This window comes from Bolinopsis microptera, chromosome 12 (genome assembly GCF_026151205.1).
Source record: "Bolinopsis microptera isolate Bmic1 chromosome 12, MBARI_Bmic_1.0, whole genome shotgun sequence".
In the NCBI taxonomy this organism is placed as follows: Eukaryota; Metazoa; Ctenophora; class Tentaculata; order Lobata; family Bolinopsidae; genus Bolinopsis; species Bolinopsis microptera.
The window spans coordinates 2,487,083-2,495,882 of NC_087083.1; the positions used below are offsets into that span (position 1 = coordinate 2,487,083).

Consider the following 8,800-nt stretch of genomic DNA (forward strand, 5'->3'; position numbering starts at 1 on the left):
ATGTCTATGGAACTGCGTTAACAACAACATTACATAACAAGATGATAGGATTGGTGGTACTTCTTCTTTGCCCAAATATTTCTGAAGGTGGGCAATCATGACAATCATCTTTCGTAAAATAATTAACGTACTTTATCGACCCAAATCTTTAAAAATTCACATCTTGGTAAATATTAGTGGCCTTATTAAATGGCACGATGAATTAAAATTTGTCACACTATGTTAACCTATATAAACCCTCAATGGCTCAATTGTTAGGATAATATTCTCATCCTCTAGGCAAAGTTTTTCACATAATGATATCTTTATTAGATGATCAGATATATCGATTAAATTCGGCCGCCAGTGAGTTGTAAACTTTGTCACACTATATAAAAACGTGACAAAGTTTACATGGCCCCTGACAACATTTTCGAATTTACAGTTCATAGGCTAGTACTATATGATTATAAATATTAAGAGTTTAAATTCCCAATTAGTCAGACTGAGCAGGTTGAGCTGTAGTAATACACAGTTTTGAGGTGTTAAAACATTTTCATTACTATCTTCAGTAACATCCTCAATAAATGTAATAGATTTGTAGTGTTGTAATTAGTTTAAAACTATAAATATTTACACTATGGACCAGCTGGGGTGGGTTGAAAGGACCCATCCCTAAGTCCCTAATAACTTCTAGACGGTGTCCAGCCACCACCGAAAGGGGAATGCTTTAGTTATACTTAGTTCTACAACACTCATAATGTTCTAAAGGCTTAAATGGCCAGATAGTTCACAAGTGCAAAAGATAATCTTCAACATTGATTAAGATATCACGTGGGATATTGCAAGTTTATCACGTGATACAGGCCTCAAAGTGATCTAAGAACTCCATATAAGGAGTGGTCGTTTATCTGATTTACTCCTAGAATATTGGGGGTAGGTTTAAACAACCCAAATTTTAAAGAAAAGGAATTTTAAAAATCAACTTAAGTTTTCAATCATAATCAGCGTACAAAATTTATAAAATTTGGATATGACTCATGTGAGTAATGAAAATTGATGATTCATTTACACAAGTGAAATTTGATTAACCTACATACACATGCCTACCAACAGTTCTAACCATTTCCCACACCTTAACAGGCCATTAATAAGCTCTCAATCAGTGACGTGTTCTGATTCGTCATGCAGATCGTCAAAACAATCTGACATGACGTTGTTGCACCCAAAGATCACTCTCCACTGGACCTGAGGAGCACAACTATTCCCCTGATGCCTTGGTTTAAGTAGGAGCTTGTCAACTCTCTTCGAAGAGGAAGGCGGCGGATCAACAGCTGTCCTCTACACAGAATATCCTAACGAAAATCCTATCATTGTCAGTTGTCTACTCCGGAGCTGAACGTCCTTTTCCCAAAACTAAAATCCTTAGCCAGAGTCGAAGAACGAGCACGAATCCAATTATCTGGATCAGCTCACCACTCCGAAGCTACCACCTCAGAGGATTGTTACTGATGGGGAGGGATGGATAAATCAATCCACTCCAGTATGATATTGGTTAACAAATAAATTCGATTAATTCCGCTAATGGTGTCGGTCTTTTTGGTTACTATCAAAAGGATAACGGTAAGAACGGCTTTATCAAACAAATTTTAGATTAGAACTTGGCGTATGTGATTTACCAAGTACTCAAAAATTACAGTAAGTTCTTTCTGATAAGTAAATTTTGCAGGGAGCATACACCGATGCTGCTTCACAGCGGACATACGAACATCGGGGGCTGTATTAAGTGAAAGTACTTACTCCTCGGAAGAACACTGCATGAAATTTTGTATACAAACGGCGGGGTATGTTTCGATCAATTCACATTTTAACGAATGCTATCTTTTACACTAATTGCTGTTTGAATCTCACAATCCAAAGAAAATAGCAATTTTTCAATAATTTTTTCAATAATTTTTCAATAATTAATGATATTATTGCAGCTGTATGGCAGCGGTAACTAGTCCAGACTCTTGGGCTACGAGAGCATGTTATGCTATCGGGGACTACACTCTGTTCAATGGAGAGTGGTTGGGCCACAGCTGAAAGAGAATGCTTCGACACAACTTCCCTTGACACACCCCCCTTCAACCAACATTAACTTTTGGTAATAAAAGGAGAGTGGATATGGAGAGGAGAGGGAGAGGGAGAGGGAGTGGAGAGGAGAGGGAGATGGAGAGGGGAAGGAGGAGGGAGAGGGAGAGGGAGAGGGAGAGGAGAGGCAGAGGCAGAGGCAGGAGGCAGAGGCTAGAGGCGAGGCAAGGCAGAGGCAGAGGCAGAGGCAGAGGCAGAGGCCAGAAGGCAGAGGCAGAGGGCAGAGGCAGAGGCAGAGGCATTGGCAGAGGCAGAGCAGAGGCAGAGGCAGAGGCAGAGCAGAGGCCATGAGGCAGAGGCAGAGTAAGAGGCAGAGGAGAGGCAAGAGGCAGAGGCAGGCAGAGGCAGAGCAGAGGCAGAGGCAGAGGCAGAGAAAGAGTCGAGGCAGAGGCAGAGGGGCAGAGCAGAGGCAGAGGCAAGGCAGAGGCGAGGCAGAGAGGCAAGGCAGAGGCAGAGGCAGAGGCATGAGCAGAGTCAGAGCAGAGGCAGAGGCAGAGGCAGAAGGCAGAGGCAAGGCAAGAAGCATAGGCAGAGCAGAGCAGAGGCAGAGGCAAGGCAGAGCAGAGGCAGAGGCAGGGCAGAGCAAGGCAAGGTCGAGGGCAGAGGCAGAGGCAGAGTCAGAAGGCAGAGGCCAGAGGCAGAGGCAGAGGCAGAGGCAGAGGCTAGAGGCAGAGGCAGAGGCAAAGGCAGAGTCAGAGGCAGAGCAGAGGCACGAGGCAGAGGCAGAGGCAGATGCAGAGGCAGAGGCGGAGGCGGAGGCGGACGAGGCGGAGGCGGAGGCGGAGGCGGAGGCGGAGGCGGAGGCGGAGGCGGAGGCGGAGGCGGAGGCGGAGGCGGAGGCGGAGGCAGAGGCAGAGGCAGAGGCAGAGGCAGAGGCAGAGGCAGAGGCAGAAGGCAGAGGCAGAGGCAGAGCCGAGCAAGAGCAGAGGCAGAGGCAGAAGGCAGAGGCATAGGCAGAGGCAGACGCAGAGGCAGAGGCGAGGCAAGGCAGAGGCAGAGGCAGAGCGATGCAGATGCAGAGGCCAGAGGCAAGGCAAGAGCCAGAGCCCAGAGCAGAGGCAGAGGCAGAGGCATAGGCAGAGGCGAGGCAGAGCAGAGGCAAGGCAAGGCAGAGCAGAGGCGAACAGAGGCAGAGGCAGAGGCAGAGGCAGAGGCAGAGGGCAGAGGCAGAGGCAGAGGCCAGAGGCAGAGGCAAGAGGCTAGAGGCAGAGGCAGAGGCAGAGGCAGAGGCAGAGGCAAGGCAGAGGCAGAGGCAGAGGCAGAGCAGAGGCAGAGGCAGAGGCAGAGGGGGGGCAGAGGGCAGAAGGAAGAGTCAGAGGCATAGGCAAGGCAGAGGCAGAGGCAGAGCCAGAGGCAGAGCAGAGGCAGAAGGGCAGAGGCAGAGGCCATAGGCAGAGGCAAGATGCAGAGGCATGAGGCCGAGGCAGAGGCAGAGCAGAGGCAGAGGCAGAGGCATAGGCAGAGGCAAGAGGCATAGCAGAGGCAGAGGCAGAGGCAGAGGCAGAGGCAGAGGCAGAGGCGAGGCAGAGCAGAGGCAGAGGCAGAGGCAAGAGGCAGAGCAGAGGCAGAGGCAGAGGAGAGCAGAGGCAGAGGAGAGGCAGAGGCAGAGGCCGAGGCAGAGGCCCAGAGGCAGAGGCAAGGCAAGGCAGAGGATGAGCAAGGCAGAGCAGAGGCAGAGGCTGAGGCAGAGGCAGAGAGAAAAAGGGAGAGGGAGAAACATTATCCATAAACGAATTACTAAACATCTAGAGGTAAAATTATTAATTAATTAAATTCGCAGAGTTTAGTTTAGTAGATACGAATGGTCAAATTGTTGGCGCTGGAATTACTGCGTACGGGTTGCTGATAGTCAATGGAGGAACAGTATGTGACGATTATTTCTGTCCTTTACTCAGCAGACGCAATTTGTTCGTATAATGGATACAATGGTAAAATTGGGTTGGAACATCCGGTTGGAAGTGGTACATCCAGTCAAATTATGGTATTATCCTGGACCACGTTCATGCCGCAGTGGTGGAATGGAAGTTCATGTTCATATTCATTATCAACACCAAATTGTGGTCATATGAAAGACGGTGTGTTTATTTTTCTAGAGTGTGAAGGAATTGGTGAGTCGATCTTAATCCTTAGGGAGAAGCACGAGATGTCCTCCCTCTCTCTCCCTCTCACCTCTCCTCTCACCTCGTCCCCCCTCCTCTCACCTACTCGTACCATCTACCCCCTCTCGCCCTCCTCCCCCCCTCCACTCGCTCCTACCACCCTCCCCACTCCTCACTCCCCTCCCCCCCCCCCTCACTCACTCTCCCTCATCACCCTCACCCTCTCCCTCACTCCCTCTCACCTCACCCTCTCCCCCCTCCCCACTCACAACTCTCCCTCTCACACCACACCCCTCACCCCTCGTCACCCATCCTCCTCCCCCCCTCGCCCCACTCCCCCCTACACCTCTCACCACTCCCCCCTCCCCCCCCACGACACTCGCCACTCGACCAGCCCCTTCACCGCACACCCACCACGACTCCGAAATCCCACACTTACACGCTTAACTCGCGAACCCCCACACATACACCCCCACTGCACACCGCCCTCTCACTCCTCAACACTCCACCCACCTCTACCTCATCTCCCACCACAATTCTCTACCCTCTTCTCTTCCCCACTACCCTCTCCCTCTCCTCCCTCTCCCTCCCCCACCTTCTACTCATCTCTCCCTCGAACTCAGTCCTCATCCTCCTCAAACCTCCCACATACCCTCACCTCCCTCACCCCTTCCCCTACTCCCTCTCGTACCACCCCCCATCTCCCCTCACACCCACTCCTCTCCCTCCTGCTCCCGATCCTCTCCCTCAACCTCACACCACACTCACCCTCCCTCTCCATCACCACCGTCCAACCTTGTTAACTCCTTCTCCCTCTCCACTCATCATCCAGTCCCTCCTCATCTCCCTCCCTCCCTCTCCCTCTCCCCTCACCCTCTCCTCTCCCTCTCCCCTCTTCCCTCTCCCTCACCCTCTCCTCTACCCCCTCTCCGCTCTCCCTCTCACTCTCCCTCTCCCTCTCCCTCTCCCTCTCCCTCTCCCTCTCCCTCCTCCGCCCCCTCCCACTCCCACGTCCCTCTCACTAATCTCCCTCTCCCCTCTCCCTCTCCCTCTCTTACCCTCCTCCCTCTCCCCCTCCTCTCCCTCACCCACTCCCTCTCCCTCTCCCCTCTCCCTCTCCCCTCTCTCTCTCCCTCTCCCTCTCCCTCTCCTCCCTCGTCCCTCTCCCTCTCCCTCTCCTCTCCTCTACCCTCTCCCTCTCCCTCTCCCTCTCCCTCTACCTCTCCCTCTCCCCTCCCTCTTTCCCTCTCCCTCTCCCTCTCCCTCTCCCCTCTCCACCTCCCTCTCACCTCTCGCCTCTCTCCTCCTCCTCTCCCTCTTCCCACACCTCTCCTCACCTCTCCTCTCCCTATCCCCTCCCTCTCCCTCTCCCTCTCCCTCGTCCCTCTCCCTCTCACTCCACCCTCACCCTCTCCCTCTCCCCTCCTCCATCCCTCTCTCTCCCTCTCCCTCTTCCCCTCTCCCCCTCTCCCTCATCCCTCTCCCTCTCCCTCTCCCTCCTCCCTCTCCCCTCTCCCCTCCTCCCTCTCACTCCTCCCTCTCCCTCCTCCCTCGTCCCATCTCCTCTCCCTCTCCTCCTCTCTCCCACTCCCTCTCCCTCTCTCCTCCCTCTCCCTCTCCCTCTCCCTCCTCCCTCTCCCTCTCTCCCTCCCTCTCCCTCTCGCCTCTCCCGCTCCCTCTCTCTCCCCACTCCCTCCACCTCTCCCTCACCCTCTCCCTACCCTCTCCCTCTATCCCTCTCCTCTCCCACTCCCTCCTCCCTCTCCCGTCTCCCTCTCCTCTCCCTCTCCCTCTCCCTCTCCTCTCCCTCTCCTCACCCTCTCCCTCTCCCTCTCACTCTCCCTCTCCTCTCACCTCCCCTCTCCCTCTCCTCTCCCTCACCCTCTCCCTCACCCTCTCCTCCCGATCTCTCCCTCTCCCTCTCCCTCTCCCACTCTCACCTCTCCCTCTCCCCTCTTCCCTCACCCTCCTCCCTCTTCCCTCTCCCCAACCCCTCGCCGTCTCACCTCTCCCCTCTCCCTCTTCTCCCTCACCCTCTCCTCCCTCTCCCTCTTCCCTCTCTCTCCCTCTCCCTCTTCCCCTCTCTCCTCCTCTCACTCCTCCATCTCTCTCTCCCACTCCCCTCTCTCCCCTCTCCTACTCTTCCCTCACCCTCACCCCCTCCTCCAACAAATCCCCTCCCCTCTCTCCCTCTCACTCCTTTCCCACTCCCTCTCTTTCTCTCCACCCTCATCCCTCCGCTTCCTCTCCTCTCCCCTCCCCTCTTCCTCCTCCCTCTCCCTCTCCCCTCTACTTCTCTCAACTCTCCCTCCTCCCTCCTCCCTCTCTGCTTCCTCCCCTTCCCTCCCCCTCCCTCTCCCTCTCCCTCTCCCTCTCCCTCTCCTCTCCCTCTACCTCTCCCGCTCCCTCGTCCCTCTCCCTCTCCCTCTCCTCTCCCCTATCCTCACCCTCTCCTCTCCCTCCTCCCTCTCCCTCTCACTATCACGATCAATATCCCTACCATATCCCTACGCCCTCGTCCCTCTGCCCGATCCCTCTCCCTCATTACATCTCCCTCCCTCCCTACGCCCTCTCCCTGCAATAAGTGTGCACTGGGTGTAGATTAGAATTACTAAACATTTAGAGTTACAATTATTAATTAAATGAATTCGCAGAGTTTAGTTTAGTAGATTTACGAATGTCATAATTGTTGGTGCTGGAAATCTTGGGGTTGCTGATCGCAAATATGGAGGAACAGTTTGGACGATTTCTATCAGTTTATTACTCAGCTGACGCTTATTTTGTTCGTAAAAATGGGATACAATTGTCTAAAAGTTGACATCCGGTAGTAAAATGGGACAATTGCAGTCAAATTATGGCATTACCCTGGACGAGACTATTTTCATTCACTTAGCAGTGGGAATGGAGTTCATGTTCATATTCATTATCACCAAATTGTGGTCATTATGAAGACGTGTTTCTACAGTGTGGAGAATTTGGTGAGTCGATCTTATTATTAGGGAGAGGGAGAACCAAAATCAATAAATTCATTAAATATTTAGATTCTAAGTTGATTATTATTAAATGAAAATGAATTTCGCAGAGTTTTGTTTTAGTAGATACGAATGTCATATTGTCCGACGCGGGAGTTCTTGGGTTGCTGATCGTAAATGGAGGAACATTGTGACATTCTTTATCAGTGAGTACTCAGCTGACGCTATTGTCGTAAAATGGATACAATGTTCAAATAAGTTGGACTCCCCGGTAGGAGTGGGACATCCCATCAAATTAAATATCACGCCTGGCGAAGTTTCATGCGACAGTGATGGGTTGGAGTCTATGTTCGTATTCATTATCACCAAATTGTGTTCATGAAGAAACGTGTTTCCTACAGTGATGGGAGGATTTGGTGAGAGTCGATCATAATATTAGGGGAGAGGAGAACAAAAAATCAATAAATTCATTAAATATTAGATTCTAGAAGTTAAAATTATTAATTAAAAGAATTCGCAGAATTATTTAGTAAGATACAAATGGTTATATTGTTTGGCGCTGGATATTCTTGGGTTGCTGATTGTCAATGGAGGAACAGTTTGTGACAATTCTTTCAGTGATTACTCAGCGACGCCTATTAGTCGTAAAAATGGGATACAAAGGATAAAATATGTTGGACATCGTAGAAATGGACATCCAGTCAAATTATGGTATTACCCTGGACGAAGTTTCATGCAGCAGTGGTGAATGGAGTTCTTGTTCGTATTTATTATCACCAAATTGTGGTCATGATGAAGACGTGTTTCTACGGTGTGATGGAATTGGTGAGTCGATCTTATTATTAGGGAGGTGAGAGATCGAGATGTCTCCCTCTCCCCTCTCTCTCGTCTCCCTCTCCTCTCCTCTCCTCCTCGCTCTCCTCACCTCTCCCTCTCCCCCCCTCTCCTCTCCCTCTCCCTCTCCCTCTCCATCTCCCTCTCCCTACACCCACTCCCTCTCAACCATCTCCCTCTCCCACTCCTTCTCCCCTCCTCTCCTCTCCCTCTCCCTCTCCCTCTCCCCTCCCTCTCCCTCTTCCCTCTCCCTCTCCCCCTCTCCCTCTCCTCTCCCTCTCCCTCTCCCTCTCCCTCTCCTCTCCCTCTCCTCTCCTCTCCCTCTCACCTCTCCCCTCCCCTCTCCCTCTCCCTCTCCCACTCCCTCTCCCCTCTCCCTCTCCCTCTCCCTCTCCCTCTCCCTCACCTCTCCCTCTCTCCTCCTCCCTCTCCCTCTCCCTCTCCCTCCTCCCTCTCCCTCTCCTCTCCCCTCCGCTCTCCCTCTCCCTCTCCGCTTCTCCTCTCCCTCTCCCCTCTCCCTGCTCGCAACTCCCTCTCCCTCTCCCTCTCCCTCTCCTCTCCCGCTCCCTCTCCCTCTCCCTCTCCCTCTCCCTCTCCCTCTCCCTCGTCCTCTCCCTCTCCCTCTCCCCTCCCTCTCTCCCTCTCCCTCTCCCTCTCGCCCTCTCCCTCTCCCTCTCCTCTCCCACTCCCTCTCCCTCACCCATCCTCCTCTCCCACTCCCCCACCCACTCCCTCTCCCTCTCCCTCACCCTCTCCCCTCTCCCTCCCCCTCAACTCCCTCTC

At 52.5% G+C, this 8,800-nt stretch overlaps 1 long non-coding RNA gene across 1 annotated transcript; it reads left to right on the forward strand.

Moving 5' to 3' along the window:
* LOC134824561 (uncharacterized) lies at positions 1-3,971 on the forward strand. Its single transcript, XR_010161428.1, has 4 exons — positions 1-87; positions 1,709-1,823; positions 1,962-2,125; positions 3,893-3,971. It is a non-coding gene; the product is annotated as an uncharacterized LOC134824561 (long non-coding RNA).
* Positions 3,972-8,800: the final 4,829 nt, after the last annotated feature.